We start from the raw sequence: 23,205 nt of genomic DNA, 5'->3' as shown, positions 1-23,205 counted from the left end.
ACCAAACATGCTAGAACTTTTATTTGTGCTGATTGTAGGGGGGCCAACTTCACACAGCCTCAAAATGAGGAAGCCTTTAACATGTTTAGTACAATGTGGGGCTGCTGGGATATCAGCTATGAACGCCCCCTAGTGAGCAGGCATACTTATTGTTCAGATAGATATTTAAAGGGAACCAGAGACGAAGCACCCTCATGTATTTTACTACATACATCAGTGGGAACATTAGAGAAAACACCTACCCTGCTCTCTGTTTCATCCTCACTGCTAAAAGTGTCTGTTATCAGCTGTGATAAGAATCCCGGACTGAGCATTCAGTCTGGCTTTGCTGGGAATGATTATTGCTGAGTCATTATAGCAGAGCCACAAGGGGGCAGGCTTGGGCTTGAAAAGACACCAGCGAAGATAGACTCAGCTATAATCATTCCATAGCAAAGCCAGACTGAATGCTCAGTCGGGGATTCTTATCAGAGGTGATAACAGTCAGATTAAACAGAGAACAATGAAACAAAGAGCAGATTAGGTGTTTACTGTCATGTTCCCACTGATTTATAAGGTAAAATACATGAGGGTACTTCGTCTCTGGTTCTCTTTAAACGCAATGATTATATTTGTTTACTTCTATTCACAATTCACTCTGATGTAACGCTTTCTGCGTGAGGCTCGTTGGCTTTTGCGTATAAAATGACTTTGCTTATCTCTTCAATAAAACATTGAAACAAAAAAAACATAAATGTGACTCTATGATCTTTTTGTTAAATAATTAAAAAAAAATTCTTACTTTAACATATTCCTTCCTTGCAGCATCGTAGCTGCAATCAGCGGCAGACCTCTAGCATCAGTGACGCCTTCCATCCTATAGCTATAACTATTTGACAGTTATATGCAACGGTCCTTTCTGATACAATTTGGTATATCTGTTTATATAACTTTCTCTCTGGCTACTATATATGCCGCAGTAATTACCATCATTGCTGTAATGAAATCCTTATGTAACTCTATGATTGTTATTTAAATAATAAAAGAGTTGTTTAAATAATAAAAATAAATAATAATAAGCCAGAGGCTCCCAGCATCCTGTATGTAAACCCAGCTCAGTATTGTAATGTAATCAGGCAATCCCAGCATCCTCTGTCTATACCCAGCTGAGTAGTGTGAGGTCATCAGGTAATATCAGCATCCTGTATGTATACCCAGCTGAGTATTGTGAGGTCAACAGGTAATCCCAGCATCCTGTATTTATATACCCAGCTCAGTATTGTGAGGTCATCAGGCGATCTCAGCATCCTCTGTCTATACCCAGCTGAGTATTGTGAGGTCATCAGGCAATCCCAGCATCCTCTGTCTATACCCAGCTGAGTATTGTGAGGTCATCAGGCAATCCCAGCATCCTCTGTCTATACCCAGCTGAGTATTGTGAGGTCATCAGGTGGGAAAAAACAACTGTAACCGATCAGTCAAGTTTTCATCTGGAAAGACAATTTACAGCACGTCAGCATTTCGTTGATAGTCTATTCTGTACTAAGGATGTGATTAGATTTGTCTACCTCTTTTCATAATTCACACTGGTGTATCGCTTCCTGCTTGAGGTTCATTGGCTTTTCTTATATAATGACTTTGATAATCTTTTCAATAAAACATTGAAACGAATATATATATATATATATATATATATATATATATATATATATATATATATATATATATATATATATATGTGACTCTATGATCTTTTTTAATAGCTATTTGACAGTTATATATAACTGTCATTACTGTCATTTCTCATATCATTTGGTATAGCTGTTTACATAACTACTCTACTACTATATATGTCGCTTTAATTACCATAATTGCTGGATTTAAATCCTCGTGTGACTTTACGATTGATGTTTACATAATAAAAAAAAAACAATAATTACTAACACATTCCTTCCTTCTTCGGGTTGCGGCATCGGAGCTGCGATCAGCGGCAGAGGAGCCCCGCTCAGCTCGAGGTCTGTAGGCAAGTGCCTCGCTCCTGCAGCGGAGCTTCCTTATAAAGCCACAGAGCGGACCACGTTGAGAACAGACACATCCTCCGCGCGCCGCTGCGCCAGAGTTGTGCTTCTTCTCCCGCCTCCTCGCGGGTTTTCAGGCGATCAGCGACCCCCAAACCCGGGACCCCCGGCGCCTCTCCATCTCCGGACTCCCCCCTGATGACCCGAACAGGAATGCCGCCACTTTCATGAGGAAATCCCCACGATCCATGGGCGCCCCTGGTGGTCACAGCGCTAGCGGCGGGGAGGCGGCTGTTCGGGGGCAGATTGCGGGGGTGATAAGAGGGCAGAGAGAGGAGATCGCTGCTGGGGGTGGAGGAGGGGTCTCTGGCAGACACGTGTTCTGTCATTCGGAGCCTCCAGGGGGCGGTGATGGGAGGCTATGAGCGTGTGATGTGACCGGAGAAGCACAGTCTGTCACGTGACCCCGGAGCTGCAAGTAGATGGGGATGTCGGCACTGCCCCCACGAGAAGCTCCGCCCCTCATTCGCGGTAAGCCCCGCCCCCTCGCGCGGTAAGCTCCGCCCACCAACCACGGTAAACTCCTCCCACCACATACGGGGAAAACACTTCAGGTAGAAGTAGTGAGGTAAGCAGGCAATATGGTGCCTACCCTGACAGACCTCTCCCCCCCAGCTCCCATACTGACCTCAATCCACCCCAGCATCCACCTGACCTCTCCTCCCATATTACCCCTCTACACTCACACTGACCGCCCCCCCCCCCCTAGTACCCACACTGACCTCTCCTCACATATTACCCCTCTACACTCACACTGACCCCCTCTCCAGTACCCACACTGACCTCTCCTCACATATTACCTCTCTACACTCACACTGACCACCCCTCCCCAATACTCACACTGATCTCTCCTCACATACCCCCCTCACCCACACTGACAGCCCCTTCTCCCCAGTGTCCACACTGACCTCAACTCTCCCTGGCACCCACAATGACCTCTCCTTCTCCAGCACCCGCACTTACCCCCCCCATCACCCACACTCAGTGGCGTAGCTTAGGAGCTAGGGGCCCTGGTGCAAATTATACATGCCCCCCCAGCACTTTATACATAGCAAATGATACGGTTAGGCATCAGTTGATATGGTTAGGCATCAGGTAGGGTGTCTGTGCGGGGGGGGGGGGGGGGGGTGGCATTAGGTGTCAGGTAGGATGTTTGTGGTGAGAGAGGGGTTAGGGTTAGGCTTCAGGTAGGGTGTTTGGGCGGGGGTGGTTAGGGTTAGGCATCAGGTAGGGTGTTTGTGCGGGGGAAGGGTTGCATTAGGTGTCAGGTAGGATGTTTGTGGTGAGAGGGAGGTTAGAGTTAGGCATCAGATAGGGTGTTTGTGTGTGTGTTGGGGGTGGATAGTTGGAGTTAGGCATCAGGTAGGGTGTTTGTGCGGGACGGTGGTGTTAGGTGTCAGGTTGGGGGGTGTTCGATTAGGGTAAGGCATCAGGTAGGGTGTTTGTTCGAGGGGATGGTTAGTGTTAGGTATCAGGTAGGGTGTTTGTGCGGGGGAGGATTGCATTAGGTGTCAGGTAGGATGTTTGTGGTGAGAGGGGGGGTTAGTGTTAGGCATCAGGTAGGGTGTTTGTGCGGGGCGGTGGTGTTAGGTGTCAGGTTGGGGGTGTTCGATTAGGGTAAGGCATCAGGTAGTGTGTTTGTTCGGGGAGGATGGTTAGTGTTAGGTATCAGGTAGGGTGTTTGTGCGGGGGAGGATTGCATTAGGTGTCAGGTAGGATGTTTGTGGTGAGAGGGGGGGGGTTAGTGTTAGGCATCAGGTAGGGTGTTTGTGCGGGGTGGTGGTGTTGGGTGTCAGGTTGGGTGTTGGGGGGTGTTCGGTTAGGGTAAGGCATCAGGTAGGGTGTTTGTGCGGGGAGGATGGTTAGAGTTAGGCATCAGGTAGGGTGTTTGTGCGGGGCGGTGGTGTTAGGTGTCAGGTTGGGGGGTGTTCGGTTAGGGTAAGGCATCAGGTAGGGTGTTTGTGCGGGGAGGATGGTTAGTGTTAGGTATCAGGTAGGGTGTTTGTGCAGGGGGGGTTAGGCATCAGGTAGTGCAATTGTGGGGGGGGCGGATAGGTTTAGGCGTTAGGTACAGAGTTTGCGTGGGGGGGCTGGTTAGGGTTAGGCATCAGGGGGAAGGGTTCTGTGTGAGGGCAGGATTAGGTTTAGCTTTAGTAAAATATCAGAATTTATTACCAATATTTGACAAACCTTCTTTACACTTTAATGGTAGAATATTGGTACATTTACTGATAATCTACTATCAGCATTCCTGAAGGGCCAAAATATCCCTTTAATTACGTACATCTGCATTTTCCATATGGGCTAACGTGCTGTATATTATATATGGTATAATGTGCTGCATTTGATATGTGGGTTAACGGTCTGCATTTTCTGTATGGGCTAATGTGCTGCGTTTTCTTTATAGGTTAACATGCTCTATTTTCTATATGGGATAATGTACTGCATTTTCTATATAGGTTAACATGCTGCATTTTCTATATGCGCTATTGTGCTGCGTTCTCTATATAGGATACTATTCTGCATTTTCCATTTGGGATAGCATCATGCATTTTCTGTATGGGCTACCATACTGCATTTTCTACATGGGCTACCATACAAAATTTTTCTATATGGGCCAACATGCTGAATTTTCTATATGGTCTAATGTGCTGCATTTTCTATATGGGCTAACATGCTGCATTTTCTATATAGGCTAACATGCTGCATTTTCTATATTGGCTAACATGCTGTATTTTCTATATGGGCTAAAATGCTGCATTTCCTATATGGGCTAACATGCTGCATTTTCTATATGGGCTAACATACTGCATTTTCTATATGGGCTAACATGCTGCATTTTCTGCATGGGCTAACTTGCTAAATTTTGTATATGGTCTAACATGCTGCATTTTCCATATGGGCTTTATAAATTGGCTAACATGCTGCATTTATATATATTGTCCAACATGCTCCATTTTATACATGGGCTAACGTGCTGCATTTTCTATATGGGCTAACGTGCTCCGTTTTCTAAATGGGCTAACATGCTGCATTTTATACATATACAGTATGTGTGAACTTGTGATGCATTTCATATATGGGGGAATGTGTGCCCCTTTTCATATATGGGCTAACATGTGTCACATTTTATATGTGTAATAATGTGTGCAGTGTTTCATATAAACGTGTGCCACATTTCATATTCAGGGTAACCAGGGCTGTGGAGTCCATGTGGTACATTTCGTATGTGCCGTAATGGTTGCTGCATTTCATACATGGAGTAATGATTTCTGAATTTCATATGTGGGGTAATGATTACTACAATACTAACCAATGGGCTAGGGCTGCCATAAAAGGGCCACTAGGTTGTGTTTTCCCTCCAGTCCAAAAGGTCCCAATGCTCCACTGGAGTAGAATGCTGGAGGGAAGCAACATCCCTCTCCTGGCTCTTTCTAGCTATGCACAGCACCTACCGTGTTCTCTCCCATCCTCAGCACTAACAGTGACCCTGCCTCCCCATCACCCAGACAAACCTCTCCTTCCCCAGCGACACTGTGCAATGACAAGGAAGGCTGATTTGTTGTGATTATTCATCAATATGAGTCATACACTTGCAGATCGATCTGGAGGATAGATGTCAGATCATCAGAATTTAGCAGCAGTGTAGGAGCTTAATGATGTAAATATGGAGTGAAGGTTAAACATGCTCTTATGCGCAGCAGGAATCAAACTTTACCCATTACCAGCATGAATAACCTTCAGTGCACAGTTACATCGACATTCCATACATGATTTTGACTATACTTGGCACTCCAGGCAAGGCAACCTGTGTCACACCCACCCAGGATGCGCAAACACAATATGCCACTAATAGGCAACCTGTGTCACCCCCACCCAGCATGCGCACACAATATGCCACTAATAGGCAACCTGTGTCACCCCCACCCAGGATGCGCAAACACAATATGCCACTAATAGGCAACCTGTGTCACCCCCACCCAGCATGCGCACACAATATGCCACTAATAGGCAACCTGTGTCACCCCCACCCAGCAAGCGCACACAATATGCCACTAATAGGCAGCCTGTGTCACCCCCCTCCCCAGCATGCGCACACAATAAGCCACTAAAAGGCAACCTGTGTCACCCCCACCTAGCATGCGCACACAATATGCCACTAATAGGCAACCTGTGTCACCCCCACCCAGCATGCGCACACAATATGCCACTAATAGGCAACCTGTGTCACCCCCACCCAGCATGTGCACACAATATGCCACTAATAGGCAGCCTGTGTCACCCCCACCCAGCATGTGCACACAATATGCCACTAATAGGCAACCTGTGTCACCCCCACCCAGCATGTGCACACAATATACCACTAATAGGCAGCCTGTGTCACCCCCACCCAGCATGCGCACACAATATGCCACTAATAGGCAGCCTGTGTCACCCCCACCCAGCATGTGCATACAATATTCCACTAGAACGCAACCTGTGTCACCCCCACCCAGCATGCGCACACAATAAGCCACTAAAAGGCAACCTGTGTCACCCCCACCCAGCATGCGCACACAATATGCCACTAAAAGGCAACCTGTGTCACCCCCACCCAGCATGTGCACACAATATGCCACTAATAGGCAGCCTGTGTCACCCCCACCCAGCATGTGCACACAATATTCCACTAGAACGCAACCTGTGTCACCCCCACCCAGCATGCGCACACAATAAGCCACTAAAAGGCAACCTGTGTCACCCCCACCCAGCATGCGCACACAATATGCCACTAATAGGCAGCCTGTGTCACCCCCACCCAGCATGTGCGCACAATATGCCACTAATAGGCAGACTATGTCACCCCCACCCAGCATGCGCACACAATATGCCACTAATAGGCAACCTGTGTCACCCCCACCCAGCATGCGCACACACAATATGCCACTAATAGGCAGCCTGTCACCCCCACCCACCATGTGCACACAATATGCCACTAATAGGCAGCCTGTGTCACCCCCACCCAGCATGTGCACACAATATGCCACTAATAGGCAGCCTGTGTCACCCCCACCCAGCATGTGCACACACTATGCCACTAATAGGCAGCCTGTGTCACCCCCACCCAGCATGCGCACACAATATGCCACTAATAGGCAGCCTGTGTCACCCCGACCCAGCATGCGCACACAATATTCCACTAATAGGCAGCCTGTGTCACCCCCACCCAGCATGTGCACACAATATGCCACTAATAGGCAGACTATGTCACCCCCACCCAGCATGTGCACACAATATGCCACTAATAGGCAGCCTGTGTCACCCCCACCCAGCATGTGCGCACAATATGCCACTAATAGGCAGACTATGTCACCCCCACCCAGCATGTGTACACAATATGCCACTAATAGGCAGCCTGTGTCACCCCCACCCAGCATGTGCACACAATATTCCACTAATAGGCAGCCTGTGTCACCCCCACCCAGCATGTGCACACAATATGCCACTAAAAAGGCAGCCTGTGTCACCCCCACCCAGCATGTGCACACACAATATGCCACTAATAGGCAGCCTATGTCACCCCCACCCAGCATGCGCACACACAATATGCCACTAATAGGCAGCCTGTCACCCCCACCCAGCATGCGCACACAATATGCCACTAATAGGCAGCCTGTGTCACCCGCACCCAGCATGCGCACACAATATTCCACTAATAGGCAGCCTGTGTCACCCCCACCCAGCATGTGCACACAATATTTCACTAATAGGCAGCCTGTGTCACCCCCACCCAGCATGTGCACACAATATGCCACTAATAGGCAACCTGTGTCACCCCCACCCAGCATGTGCACACAATATGCCACTAATAGGCAACCTGTGTCACCCCCACCCAGCATGTGCACACAATATGCCACTAATAGGCAGCCTGTGTCACCCCCACCCAGCATGAGCACACAATATTCCACTAAAAGGCAACCTGTGTCACCCCCACCCAGCATGCGCACACAATATGCCAATAATAGGCAGCCTGTGTCACCCCCACCCAGCATGCGCACACAATATGCCACTAAAAGGCAACCTATGTCACCCCCACCCAGCATGTGCACACACTATGCCACTAATAGGCAGCCTGTGTCACCCTCCTCCCCAGCATGCGCACACAATATGCCACTAATAGGCAGCCTGTGTCAACCCCACCCAGCATGCGCACACAATATGCCACTAATAGGCAGCCTGTGTCACCCCCACCCAGCATGCGCACACAATATGCCACTAAAAGGCAACCTGTGTCACCCCCACCCAGGATGCGCACACAATATGCCACTAATAGGCAGCCTGTGTCACCCCCACCCAGCATGCGCACACAATACCACAATATCCCAATCTGTAGCTGATACCCCCTTTCCCGTGAGAAATCTTTACATTTTCTCAAATATCATCAAAGACATCTGTATGGCTGATGTTGTGGTGTAAACCCTCCCACAGTGTGTTGTCAGGACCATGGCCATGACTGTGAACCTTGATGCATTGTGGGAAATAATGTTTATTTTCCAACTACCAAGCAAGCTGCATCTCCTTCTGCATAGAAATCCCAGTAAACAAACAATCTGCAGAGATCACCTGGCAGTACTAAAGATGTCACCACCAGGGATACATTTCAGAATGTAACTCCGGGAGAGGAAAGACTACAATGGACGAACTTTGACTAAATAATCTATAAAACGCTTTCTGACTTGAGATGGTTAAGGAGATGCTAATAATTTCGGATTACATGCAAAATGTATGTGACTTGAAATTGTGCCAATCAAATTCAACAGGAAGTGCATCTGATTAGCCCAATGTCAAGCCGCGTATAGCGTTCATTAAATTTACACGCTAGTCTGAAAAATTAACATCTCATTCGCCATCTCCAGGTCTGGCTAAATCTCCCACGGCCAGTGATACGAGACAGCCAACAGTACTGTATTTCTTATGTTAGTCTCCGCCACAGATGGCAACCTCTATACCTACTTTACATAGGCACATACTTGAAGTGCCAAGCACCTCCTATGTGACCGCCTGGATGGAGGAACTGCAGAGAACTTCACTTAATGGCAAACTATGGACCACAATTATCTTAAATAAAATGAAATGGCACCAAACTCCAGTTATGCTAAACCAAATATATCTATATGTTACCCTAAGGGCCCTTTTACACTTAATCAGTTGCTCTCAGTTAAAACGGAAAGAAAACTGATTTTTAAAGTAAGTCCCATGTTTTCCTATGGCACCTTTCACACTTAATGCGTTTTAACTGAAATATTCTTCTCAATGCACTGCTATGGAAAAAACGCGTACCGACGCGCACTAACGCGTACTAACGCACACTAACGCATACCAACTGATTAAGTGTAAAAGGGCCCTTAGATCATTTACGGTGGAAAAAGTTGTGCTTGTTATTACAATGTCCAATAACTTTTCCTTAGGTGGCAGAGGCAAGCACAGAGGTAAGTTCATATTGGAACCACATACCTCTGTGTTGTCTGTTCCTCTCCTCAATTTCAAATAATCACTTCTTGACAAGTTAGACTTTTGGCGCAAGTCAAACCCTCGGACAGGAAGAGGCGGGCTTGCTGCGATATTCCTTCTTATCACCCTCCCCTTCCTGCCCTTTTTCTGCCTCATTCACTCCCCTTAATGTAATAGGAGGGAGCATGGCAGCAAACTTGCCTTTTCTCATCTGAAATGTCACTTTGGCCAAACATTTTTTTTTTTTTTAAGTGTGACTACAGGAATGGAGGTGAATGGGGAGAGGAACAGACAACGCACAGAGGTTTATGGATCAAGCATGAATAAACCTCTATGCTTGCCCTAAGTAGCTTTGTCTCAGGTCAAGTATACTTAAAGGACACCAGATGTGAAAATAGTAACAGAAACAGAAGGGACAGGCATATAATCTTACCTGTCCTGATGCCTGTCGCTCCACCCGTTCTCCTTTTTGCCCCCTGTATGTTGTCTAAAAGCCCCCCAGGACCCTCTTTCGGGTCGCCAGAGGTGGGCTTTACCATGCAGGTGCTGGCCGGGCTGCAAGCGTCATACACGCACCTGTGGCCGGTAGTGCTCTGCGCAAGCGTATTACATCACTACGACATGCACATGATGTCATTTAGGCATACTGCGGGGGGCAGAAAGGAAAACGGGGGAAGCGACAGGCAAGAGTATATGCCTGTTCCCCCGGTTTCTGTTACTATTTTCACATCTGGTATGCTTTAAAGTGTACCAGAGAGGAGAAGCGTCTCAGGTTCCATACTTATCTGGGGCATCCTTAAGACCTCTCGTTTCTCGCCGTCTCCCCAGGTGGCTCCGGTCCCCAGCAATTAAGCCAGAAAGCCTGGCCGAATTCCGCATGCCTAGCCAGGCGCTCTCCCCATCTCGCTCCTGTGGCTGGGAGAACTCTGCACTTGTGCAGTACTACTGTGCAGGCGCAGAATGCTCCCGGGGGGAGCACGACAGGAGATTGTGCCTGGCTGGGCCACGCATGCGTTACGAAGTGTGACTCGGCCAGGCTTTTGGGCTTAATTGCCAGAGACCAGATCCACCCGGGGAGATGACGAGGGGCAGGCAGCCTTAAGGAAGCCCCAGGTGAGTATGGAACCTGAGATGCTTCTCATCTCGGGTACACTTTAAAGCAAATCTGTAGTGATGTGTTAAAAAACAGCTGATATTTACCTATAGAGAGGGAAGGTTCTGGATCCTATAGAGCCTTCACTGTTCCCTCTATAGCGCTCTCCCCCGTGAGGTTACACCACCTCTGGAAACCTTTAGAAGGCTTCAGGAGTACTTGTGTCCCCGAATGCTCCCGAAGAGGTGCAGCTCCGTACTGCACATGTGTGAGTAAGCACCCATGCACGTCCAGTGCGGAACTGCCCGTCTTCAGGAGCACTTGGGGACACTGGCCCCCTAAGCCTTCCGAGGGTCCCCAAAGGTGAATTTGACTAGTTGGTTGATTACCTGCATCAGGGTTAATTGTGCTGGACCGAGGTTACAGGGAAGGCTAAATTGGATCCAGGGCGTTCCCTCTTCACAGGTAAGTATCAACACCCTCCTCATTTCAGTATCATTTTAAAACAGGCCTAGAAGTTACTTTAAAGTTCAACTTATTGGCCTCTAAGAAAAGGAGGATGTATGTAGGACTTCTTATTGCCTTTTGCTGTAGCTTATAATTGGCCTCAGACTACTCGGACAGCTCTCCTTGTTGAACAGTTGAATGTGTGGATAGATTTGATAGTGCAGGTTCATCACCTAATGTTTCAGCTACTGCTCATGAATGTCTCAGGGTTGGGTGCCCAGACTGGAGTCTCTCCATAAACAAGCAGACACAAACTCTTTGTAATTATGTATGGGGGTAACTGGAGCATCTTGTGTGGTGGGTCCAGTAAGCAATAATTGTTATTCTAAAGCTGCTGTTATGTATTCTGTTGGTGGAGAATATGTGCCATTCCCCCTCGGGCTGCTTTTATGATAGTTTTAGCTATATGCCTTGCTTGTTCAGGTGAGCTCTTTATCGTTTAATTGGATAAAAAATTCTGAAATAACATATGGATTTATTTAACCAGCTTCCTTGTCACTAATTCTAGAAGGTGACAGTTGTCCTTTGCTGTGAGGAGTTGAAGCAATTTTAGTTATCTGGAGTCGAAGTTGGTAGTTTTATTAACTGAGGAGTCGTATGATTTTTGCACTGACTCCACAGCCCTGGTCCTGTACATATTATTATTTAGTATTTATATATAGCGCCGACAACTTCCGCAGCACTGTACAGAGTATATTGTCTTATCACTTCACTGTCCCTCAGAGGGGCTCACAATCTAGTCCCTACCATAGTCATATGTCTATGTATGTTATTGTGTAGTGTCTGTATCCTAAGCTAGGGCCAATTAACTTATCTTTATGTTTTTGGAATGTGGGAGGAAACCGGAGTGCCCGGAGAAAACCAATGCAGACACAGAGAGAACAAACAAACTCATTGCAGTAAGACGAGAGCGCTAACCACTACCCTGCCGTGCTGTTGTGGCATTTCTAGCAATTGTGTATTTAAAGTGTACCAGAGACGAGAAGCATCTCAGGTTCCATACTTACCTGGGGCTTCCTTAAGCCCCCTTGAGGCCGCTCGTGCTTCGCCATCTCTCCGGGAGGCTCCTGTCCCAGCAATTCAGCCTGAAAGTCTGGCTGAGCCACGTTTCATCGTGCATGCATGGCCAGGCTAGGCGCGCTTCTCTGTCACGCTCCCGTCCCTGGAAGCATCCTGCGCTGTACTACTGCGCAGGTGCACAACAATCCCGGGGGGAGCGCACCTGGCCACACATTTGTGATAAAGGGCGAGTCAGCAATTGTTCGGGCTGAATTGCGGACAACAGGAGCCAATCGGGGAAACTGCAGGGACTTAGCGGCCTAATGCTGGGAATACAGAATGAGATTCTTCTGCAGATTTACTGCCAGATAGATGTTCCAATTTTTCTGATCGTTTTTCCGATTGATTTCCATTCACTTCTATGAGAAATCGGACATGTCGGAAATTATCTATCGAAAACATCTATCTGCCAAAAAATCTCAGTGTATTCCCAACATTAAGGGTGCTTAATGTATACCAGAGATGACGCTAAAAAAAAAAAATTCATACATACCTTGGGCTTCCTCCTGGCCCCTCTGGCCTGATCACTCCCACACTGCCGTCCTTCACCTCCTGGATCTTCCACAAGGACTCCCGTTATCTTTGGCCAGTCGGTGCATGCGCAGTGCGGCAGCACACGCTCCCCCGTCTCGCTCCCGCAGCTCCCCCCATGACGGGAGCGGCTCAGGTGCGCTTGGCTGGACATGCGCAGTAAGCCCTGACTGCCAAAGATAACAGGAGCATTTACGGAAGATGCAGGAGACTGAGGAGGGCACCGAGGGGGGGGGGGGGCTGGAGGAAGCCCCCAGGTATGTATGCTTTTTTTTGTGTGTGTGTGTGATCTCAGGTTTCCTTTAAAGAGACACTGAAGTGTTTCCCCCCCCCTCCCTTTTTTATACTTTAATTATCATCAGCATAAAATGCTGATTGATTTGCCGCATCCCCGCTTCAAAACGAGTATTTCTTCACTCAAATGTCCGCACTATCTTCCATGATCAAACTGGTTGCAGAATTTGCTACCAGGAAGAGGAAAAGCTGTGTTCAGTAGCTTTGCCTCTTCACCAGTCAATCGCTGTAAATCTCTGCCACTCTCCACCCCTCTCTGCCCCCTTTCAGCGTGTGCCATGCACAGTGGGTGGAAGTGCGCATGCGTGCAACCCTCCCTAACTCTGTGCACATAGGAGCAGTGAGGCGCACTACGACGTGCGGCGTGCGTGCACATAAGCGGGGCTGTACAGAGGGACGCAGAGAAGGAATGGCCGTGACCAGGATGTTGTACAGGGGTTGCGGCCATCTAATTCCAGGAAGTACCGTTTTTTCAAAGTGGTTGGCGGCAACCAGAGCAGCGCTAAGGGGGGCATTTACATTATAATAAATAGCACTGTTGAAAAATGTATTTAGTAACGCAAACAAGAATCATTTCAGATTCTCTTTAACCACTTCAGGACCGGCCGCCCAACCCCCCTTAAAGGACTTACGAGCCCAACACGGTAAAAAAAGGTCTGTACCTGTATGACGTTGGAAGGCACGGAGGACGCCATCCGCGCCCTCCGTGCAGCTCCGCCGGGTCCCCGCTGCTTAGCCTCCCCCCGGCCCGGGTCGGGCTCCCCTGCCTCCTCAAATATGGCCGCCGGAGGAGGCCGCGGCTGCGCAGTCCGCACCGCCGCGGCTGCGCAGCTCTAGGGCCTCCATCCCCGATCCATGCTACGTAGCGTGGATCGGGGAGGGAGGCCCTAGAGCTGCACAGTCCGCATCGCCGCGGCCTCCTCCGGCGGCCATATTTGAGGAGGCAGGGGAGCCCGACCCGGGCTGTGGGGTCGGGGTCCGGCCGAGGGGAGGCTAAGCAACGGGGACCCGGCGGAGCTGCACGGAGGGCGCGGCTGGCGTCCTCCGTGCCTTCCAATGTCATACAGGTACAGACCTTTTTTTACCGTGTTGGGCTCGTAAGTCCTTTAAGGACCAGGGCAATTTGCATGGAGGGGGAGGGGAAGGGCGCGCTTGGGGGTCGGGCGGCCGGTTCCCGTCTGTGGCTGGCTGGGCATGGTGTCCCCCATGGAGGCAGGTGTCCCCCCTGTAGCTGGCAGCCATCACTCACCTTCCAGGCTCCAGCGATGAGCCGCAGTAGCCACCTCTTCTCCAGCCGGGATCTCCGCTCCAAATGACGCTCAGGTCCAGGTCACGGCCTGATGACGTCATCAAGTCGGGACCCCGGCGCTGACGTCAGACGGAGCAGAGATGCCGGCCAGAGCAGAGGGGGCGCCGATCGTCGCTGGAACGGCACGGAGGTGAGTGGATCCTCTTCTTTTTCCCCCTACCGCCGCAGCTGTCAAAGTGATCACTATGATCCGACGGCGATCGTAGTGATCACGTGATCAGCAACCATACGCGATGGCTGCTGATCACTAGGGGGAGATGCCAGCTGTCATATGACAGCTTAATCTCCCCCGCCGGGTGCGCACGATCGCGTCGGGACGGTTTGTTAGCGCGGACGTTGAATCAACGTCCGGTCAGAACAGTAGCACCACCTGCTGGACGTTGATTCATCGTCCGTGGTCCCCAACAGGTTAAGGAGGCCCCAGATAAGTATGGTACCTGAGCTTCTCGTCTCAGGTACACTTTACACTTTTAACATTGGAACTGGGGCGTAATTAGAAATCACTGGACCCCCTGCAAAAATTTGGATGGGGCCCCCTCCCCCCTTACTTTCTGCACAGGTAAATTGAGGACCAATGTTATTCAATTGGCTAGTGCACACATGAATGTGTTTTCCCCATGCAGATAAAAACAGCAGTGAAGCACTGCACGCATTTTTTCTATCAATTACTTTAGCTTCTGTGATAAAAGGTGCATGCTTTCACACATACAGACACACATGGTGTACAGAAAACGCAGACAGAAAACCGACAGACGAGTGTACTCCCAGCCTCAGTTTATTGCACTTACTCTGTCCATCTCTGATGGAGCAGAACTGGCTCTGCAGAGTTCTCCAGCATCACTACAGTACAGAGCACTTGGGGAAGGGTAGAGAGGTTGGGGACCAGGCGCCGTACACAAGAGCCTGCTGCACACTGAATAGAGACTGTCCACTAATCTTTGTCTGCGAAACTTTGTATGGTTCCTGATCAATGGCTGAGCAGATGCAGTCATTAGAATAATTGTGCAGAGAACAGAAAGTGTTTTCTCTCTGTGCCCTTAGTTGTCAGTCTCTAATGGCAGGGAAAATAAACTTCTCCCCCCAAGGGGCCTCCTGTGGCTTCTGGGCTCCCCTGCGGCTGCAACCCTTGTAGGGTTTATTGTTACGCCCCTGCATTGGAATGCTTATAAACGCACTGATACATTTTTTTTTGCACTATGTCATAAACATTTTTTGTGCAAAGTGCTCTCAAAACAAGTTGCTCTCAATCCAAGGTTTTGCTGTACAGTATTTCTAGTTATAAACTATAGTGGATAGCAATTTACAGACTCTGTACTTTTGCATTGAAGCTTAAAGTGAATGTTTACCGGTTAAAAAAAGAAAAAGTCAGATACTCACCTAAGGAGAGGAAAGGCTCGGTCCTAATGAGCCTTCCCTCTCCTCTCCCGGTGCCCGGTCCCGCGCAGGATCCCCCGTGGCAGTATTCGACCAATTCGGTCAAATACTGCCACTTCCGCATGCCGAAGGGACCTTTCGGAAGCCTTCGGGAGCACTCGGGCTCCCGATGACGCGGCCGCTCCATACTACGCATGCGCGAGCACCCTCTATGACGCGCTCGCGCGTACGTAGTATGGAGCGGCCCGTCTTTGGAAACCCGAGTGCTCCCGAAGACCTCCGAAGTTCCTGTGGCGGTGGACGCGAACGGGGGAGCCAGCGCAGCACCGAGGGCACCGGGAGAGGAGAGGGAAGGCTCATTAGGACCGAGCCTTCCCTCTCCTTAGGTGAGTATCTGACTTTTTCTTTTTTTTAACCGGTACCCATTGGCTTTAATCGCTCCAAAAATGCTACAGGACACGCGATTGCAATTTGAGGAAAATTGGTCCTGTGGAATCATCCCAATTGCCTTTCATTAGCCTTGTGCTTTTGGAATTACCATTGATTCCAAAGCATGGCTGAAACAGCTTCTGTAGGTTCCAGCCCTTAAAACAAACCTGTACCGAAATTAAACATATGAGATAAACTGTATGTGTAGTACAGCTAAGAAATAGAACATTAGTAGTAAAGAAAAAAAAGTATCATGTTTTCCAGTACACGAAGAGTTATAAAACCTCCAGTCAGGACCGGGACGAGGCAGAGGCAAGAGAGGCTCCAGCCTCAGGGCGCAGTGGAGGAGGGGGCGCACAACTCACTCAACTATCATTCCCCTATTGTGTTTGAAGCAGAAAGAAATAAGAAAAGGGGATGCATGGCAGTGACTGCAAGCCAGATAACTGGAGATTAATATGTTGGGGGTCCTGGGGCGCCTCTTAGTCTAATAGCAATCAGTGTGTGACGGCTGGTGTGGGAGGGATGGGGGCACACTTTGGTGTCTCAGCCTTGGGTGCTGAAGGACCTCGTCCCGGCTCTGCCTCCAGTTATCTATACAAAATAGCTTATCTGAGCTCTTCGGATACAGTCCTGTTTTCTGAAGCACTTAAACAGCAGAGAAACTGTGAGAGACAGCTTGAGATAAGGGTTTACTGCAGGAAAGTTAAAATAGTCATTATTTCTGCTTTGTTTTATAGGTTAAAAACACAATGGGGTTTCTAAACTGCAAATATAACAGAATGGTGTGATGTTATTAGAAAAAACCTATATAACAAAGTAAAAATATGAGACTCTTTTCTTAGCAACTAATGTTCTATTCATTATCCATTCTACACATACAGTTCATAGTATCATTATATATCATTTGATCACTGACTAATTTTACCACTGCCATGTAGTATGAGAGATTACCTACACAACCTGCTCATAGTATTCAAAATCTGTTGGCTCTCATTCTAAATGGAGGTGGTAAAACTGGCCAGTCATTGGTCAATCAAAATTGGATGTGTGTACAAGGCTTAAAGGTGGCCACTAACGATACAATCGTTTTCATCCAATTTTACCAAAGCTATGTAGTATAAGGGTAAACTGGGTGCATATATTGAATGAGTAATTTAGGCAGTTACCTTATATTGCATAGAAATGGTAAGATTGGATGAAAAATATTGTATAGTTTGTGGCCAGCTCTTCCATACTTTATTATAACACTGTCATGTTTAGCAAAAAGACAACAAAACACAAAAACGCGACAATGCCATTTAAAAGTGGAAACAGTGGGGTTTATTTTGAAACATTAACATAGAAAAAGACATTTTTATATATATTAACAATATTGCATACCAAGTCCAAATGAGTTAAAGGGCAGCTGTAGTGAGAAGAATATAGAGGCTGCCATATGTATTTCCTTTTAAAGAGAACCTGAACTGAAAATAAAATAAAAAGTCAAAATAAACATACACAAAATATACCTGATTATGTGGTGATCTGCAGTATCACCAATAATACTAGTATACTGTAGCTAGAGGAGCTGGTGAGTACTATCTGCAACAACAGTGCTAGACCTCACCAGAGAAGCTGGTGGGTACTACCTGCAACAGTGTAGACGTATCCAGAGGAGCTGGAGGGTCTATCAACACAAATAACAATACATTTACCAGAGGAGCTGGGAAAGTACTACTAATGAGAGAACTAAAGAAGTTTGGCTAAACCTTACCAGAGGAGCTGGTAAGGTACTGACAGTACAAATGACTGAATAGTTAGACTAGACCTTGCCAGAGGAGCTGGCAAGGTAATACCAGCACAATTGTATATCAAGTAAAAAGAGGTATGGTGTGGCCACAATATTACTACGTGAGCTGATTTGTTAACATAGGTAAATGTCCTTCTGTTCTCCTGCAGCATCCACAGTTTGTAACAGGATTTGCCCTCAGACGTGTGCTCCGCACAAGAACATACAGAAAACTGACAAAATCTTTCAAAAAAAGAAAACAGCAAAAATGTCCGTGCCCCTTCCGTCTTGAAAAACAGTATATATTTGTGAAAATAGTGGCAAATCACATTGTCAGTACAAACTTTCTTGATGTGACATCAGTCAAACATTCATGGTGTGGAATAAGCGCTAGGCTTAGCTTACATGTCCCCCAGCGTGGAGCAGGATGAGCGATGTGGAGGTGGGTGTCAGGCACTGGGTAGGAGAGCGACGGCTGTTTCGCGTCTAAATGACGCTTGGTCACGCTGCGTACCACGCGTCATTTAGATGCGAAACGGCCGTCTGTTTTCTTTTTTTTGAAAGAATACCAGCAAAATTGACTGAATAGTTTAGCAAGACCTTGCCAGAGGAGCTGGCAAGGCACTATCAGTCACTGGAGCTTATATAAGAGCGTCTGAACCTCACCAGAGGAGCTGGTGGGTTCTAAAGGCCAGAGAACCTCACCAGTGGCTAGGGCCCACTGGTGAGTAGAGTAGTCAGACAGGCAAAGTACGATAACAGGCTGGCAGAGACAGTACCAAAACGGCAGGCAAGAGAGTACTTAATATCAGGCAGAGGTTCAGCAACTAAGGTCAGAAAGGCAGAGGTACAGAATCGTTTAGCAATAGCAAGGTCAGAGAGTAGCCAGAATCATACACAGGTTATCAGAAATACAATGTAATAATAACTAACTATAGATAGATGTATATCGCAAACACTGCATATACATCTATCATCAACTGGAACCTCACTAGGTCTGAGCGCTAACACGAGTGTATTCGCAACAGCAGACGAGTTGCCAATGATTAGTGAAGGCTTAAGAAGCCGAGGAGAGCCCAGCACCACGCCTCCTAACAATCAGCCAATCCGAGCAGCGTGAGTCACTGCTGACGTCAGCCGACCAGCAGGTCAGCTGACGCTCCTTCTTACAGCATAAAGGTCCTGTCTCCGCGTGCGCGATACAGAGACCCTATGAGCAAGAGACAATACCGTTCCCGGCGTGCTAGACGCCGCCGGAACGGATAAGGCCTGTGAACAGGGAACAAAGGCGGCTACGGGTATAACATGCGTATCCGCAGCCGCCAAGTTTACAGGTGTTAGAGCAGGGCAATCGGTCAACTCATGTTCCTCAAATGCTTCCACCAGAGGTCCCCACCATCTGGAACTCTTCTCTCATTGAGTCTATTTTGTTTCTGACCCTTCTTTGGTCAGTCCCTCAGAAACCTGGGAATGATCCTCGGATTCCTCTATGCCTACACACTAACTCTTGTCTTCTCTCTTTCCTTCAATTTCTTCTCTCTTTCCCTCCCCAATGGGTCTCCCGTCCTATAGCCTCACTTCTATGCTATCCTCTTTACATTAGACCTCCATGACTCCCCAAACCTTTAAAAAAACTTCACACAATGTCCAGGGATTCGGATCCCCCCTAGAAACGTTCCAAAGCCTTTACTTATTACAAAGCCTGCCAAGCAGACGTAATATGCTTACAGGAAACCAGACTAGACCAATCCTCCTGCCCCAAATACTTAAGTAGGCATTTCCCTTCAGCCTTCTTTGCCTGTGCCCGCTCTAAAGTCAGAGGGGTCACCATTACTTTCAAGAAACACTTCCCATTCATCTGCGCTAAACAAATTGCCAACCCCACAGGTAGATATCTCATCCTTATCAGTTCAATATATGATAGGGATGTAACTTTTGCCTCCTATTACGCCCCTAACGCCCACCAATCCAACTTTTACTCTCATTTCCTTCAGGTGCTTACACAGCACGGGATGGGACAAATTATTATTGCAGGGGACACTAACGTTACCCTTAATCCTAAATTAGACAGACAGAGGAACGCAACCTCTAGTCCTACCCCTGAAGCAACAGATCTTCATGGCTCTAGAATTAAGACACTACTCGACAAATATGGCTACGTCGATATCTGGAGGGAACTTCACCCCACCACCAAAGACCACCTTTTATTCAAAATGCCCACGATAGTTTTAGCCGCATAGACCACATATTTGTCCAACAACAATTCCTACATTTGGCTCCAGCAGCCAAAATACACCCACCCCCTGGTCTAACCACTCACCAATTTCCATCTGTTGCTCACTTTCATTCCTGAGCTCTAGAGAATTTCATTGGCGCCTCAACGACTCCATGCTTTCTAAAGAAGAGCTTATCAACCAACTAAAAGACAACGTTTCTGAATACTTTACCGACAACACAGGCTCTGTTTCCTCTTCATTGATTATGGAAAGCTCACAAGGACACTATTAGGGGTTCTCTGATTGGCATGGCCAGTGCATTTAAACGTCAGCGTAACCAGAAAATCATCCATCTTACTGCTAAACTCAAAAGTTAGCACCCCTCTTGGCCCCAATGTTAGCCAATTGTTATAACGAACTACGAGAAGGCAAACTTCCCATATAGTTTGCCCCAAAGGATCATGACAGGCCTTGTTAACATTGCATTATGTTCGCGTGTCTGTCCACGTTGGGCTTTTATTGAGGTGACTTTTTTTTTCGATTCCCGGTGCTTGGGTGGGTGTTTTTGTGGTTAGCGGTTTTCTAAGCGTTTCTTCCAGAGCGGTTTTGTAATTCACTCCCTGACGCAAGTCAGGAAGTAAACTCTTTGACCTGGAAAAGAACAAATACAATGTGTTTATTCTTAAAAATGCAAATGCAATCACCTTAATGCGCATTTTTGTATGCGTTTGCCGATTTTCCTAGACCTTCCATTGAGGTGGAATCGACCCAAAAATGAGACACGCATCGCTTTCCTAGCCGCACCGCGCACCGCGCACGACCTACGCTGATATGAACCTTCTCATTGACATTAATTGTCCACGTGGTCGGGGGGGGGGGGGGGGGGGGGCGTTTTTGAAAAGCACGGGCAAAAAAAGCCGGAAACGCCTGCAGTGTGAACAAGCCCTGACTCAGCAGAATAAATAGTCATGCTGCAAATCATGTGTGTCAGGATAAATGCAGAACATCCATCCATGCAGTCAGATAGGACAGACACAGCGAAATAGAGACCTCCTTGCAGTCAGACAAGACAGACACAGCGGAATAGTGACCTCCTTGCAGTCAGATAAGACAGACAAAGCAGAATAGTGACCTCCATGCAGTCAGATTGGACAGACACAGCAGAATAGAGAAATCAATGCAGTCAGATTGGACAGACACAGCGGAATAGAGACCTTCATGCAGTCGGATTGGACAGACACAGCGGAATAGAGACCTCCATGCAGTCAGATTGGACAGACAAAGCGGAATAGTGACCTCCATGCAATCAGATTGGACAGACACAGCGGAATAGTGACCTCCATGCAGTCAGATTGGACAGACAAAGCGGAATAGTGACCTCCATGCAGTCAGATTGGACAGACACAGCAGAATAGAGAATTCAATGCAGTCAGATTGGACAGACACAGCGGAATAGAGACCTCCATGCAGTCGGATTGGACAGACACAGCGGAATAGAGACCTCCATGCAGTCGGATTGGATAAACACCAGAATAGAGACCTCCATGCAGTCAGATAGATTGGACAGACACAGTGGAATAGAGAATTCAATGCAGTCAGATTGGACAGACACAGCAGACTAGAGACCTCCATGCAGTCAGATTTGACAGACACAGCGGAATACAGACATGCTGGGTGGGGGTGACACAGGCTGCCTATTAGTGGCATATTGTGTGCACATGCTGGGTGGGGGTGACACAGGCTGCCTATTAGTGGCATATTGTGTGTGCGCATGCTGGGTGGGGGTGACACAGGTTGCCTTTTAGTGGCTTATTGTGTGCGCATGCTGGGGAGGGGGGTGACACAGGCTGCCTATTAGTGGCATATTGTGTGCGCATGCTGGGTGGGGGTGACACAGGCTGCCTATTAGTGGCATATTGGCCTCGATTCACAAAGCGGTGATAACCCAGTTATCACGCCTAAAAGACTTTAGGCGTGATGACCTTTTCACCACTGAGTTATCACCGATTTTTCCTGCTCTTCGCGCGAAGTTACCGCGCGTAAGCGCGTTCGCGCGTACGCGCGTGAGAGCGCGCGCAAAGTCCCATAGGGCTTAATGGGAGCTTCGCGCGAAGCGGGGACGCTGCGCGCGCACGCGCGCGGTTGCGCGCGCAAAACTTTGCGCGCGGCAACTTCGCGCGAGTTTCTACTTATCATGCCTAAAGTGACTTTAGGCGTGATAAGGGCCTTTTCACCACGGTGCTAACACTTTGCACCGCTTGGTGAATCGAGCCCATTGTGTGCACATGCTGGGTGGGGGTGACACAGGCTGCCTATTAGTGGCATATTGTGTGCGCATGCTGGGTGGGGGTGACACAGGCTGCCTATTAGTGGTATATTGTGTGCACATGCTGGGTGGGGGTGACACAGGCTGCCTATTAGTGGAATATTGTGCGCACATGCTGGGTGGGGGTGACACAGGCTGCCTATTAGTGGCATATTGTGTGTGCGCATGCTGGGTGGGGGTGACACAGGTTGCCTTTTAGTGGCTTATTGTGTGCGCATGCTGGGGAGGGAGGTGACACAGGCTGCCTATTAGTGGCTTATTGTGTGCACATGCTGGGTGGGGGTGACACAGGCTGCCTATTAGTGGAATATTGTGCGCGCATGCTGGGTGGGGGTGACACAGGCTGCCTATTAGTGGCATATTGTGTGCGCATGCTGGGTGGGGGTGACACAGGCTGCCTATTAGTGGCATATTGTGTGCGCATGCTGGGTGGGGGTGACACAGGCTGCCTATTAGTGGCATATTGTGTGCACATGCTGGGTGGGGGTGGGGGTGGGGGTGACACAGGCTGCCTATTAGTGGCATATTGTGTGCACATGCTGGGTGGGGGTGACACAGGCTGCCTATTAGTGGTATATTGTGTGCACATGCTGGGTGGGGGTGACACAGGCTGCCTATTAGTGGTATATTGTGTGCACATGCTGGGTGGGGGTGACACAGGCTGCCTATTAGTGGCATATTGTGCGCGCATGCTGGGTGGGGGTGACACAGGTTGCCTTTTAGTGGCTTATTGTGTGCGCATGCTGGG

This window comes from Hyperolius riggenbachi, chromosome 3 (assembly GCF_040937935.1).
Source record: "Hyperolius riggenbachi isolate aHypRig1 chromosome 3, aHypRig1.pri, whole genome shotgun sequence".
Taxonomy (NCBI): domain Eukaryota; kingdom Metazoa; phylum Chordata; class Amphibia; order Anura; family Hyperoliidae; genus Hyperolius; species Hyperolius riggenbachi.
Note: the sequence above shows the minus strand (reverse complement) of the source record.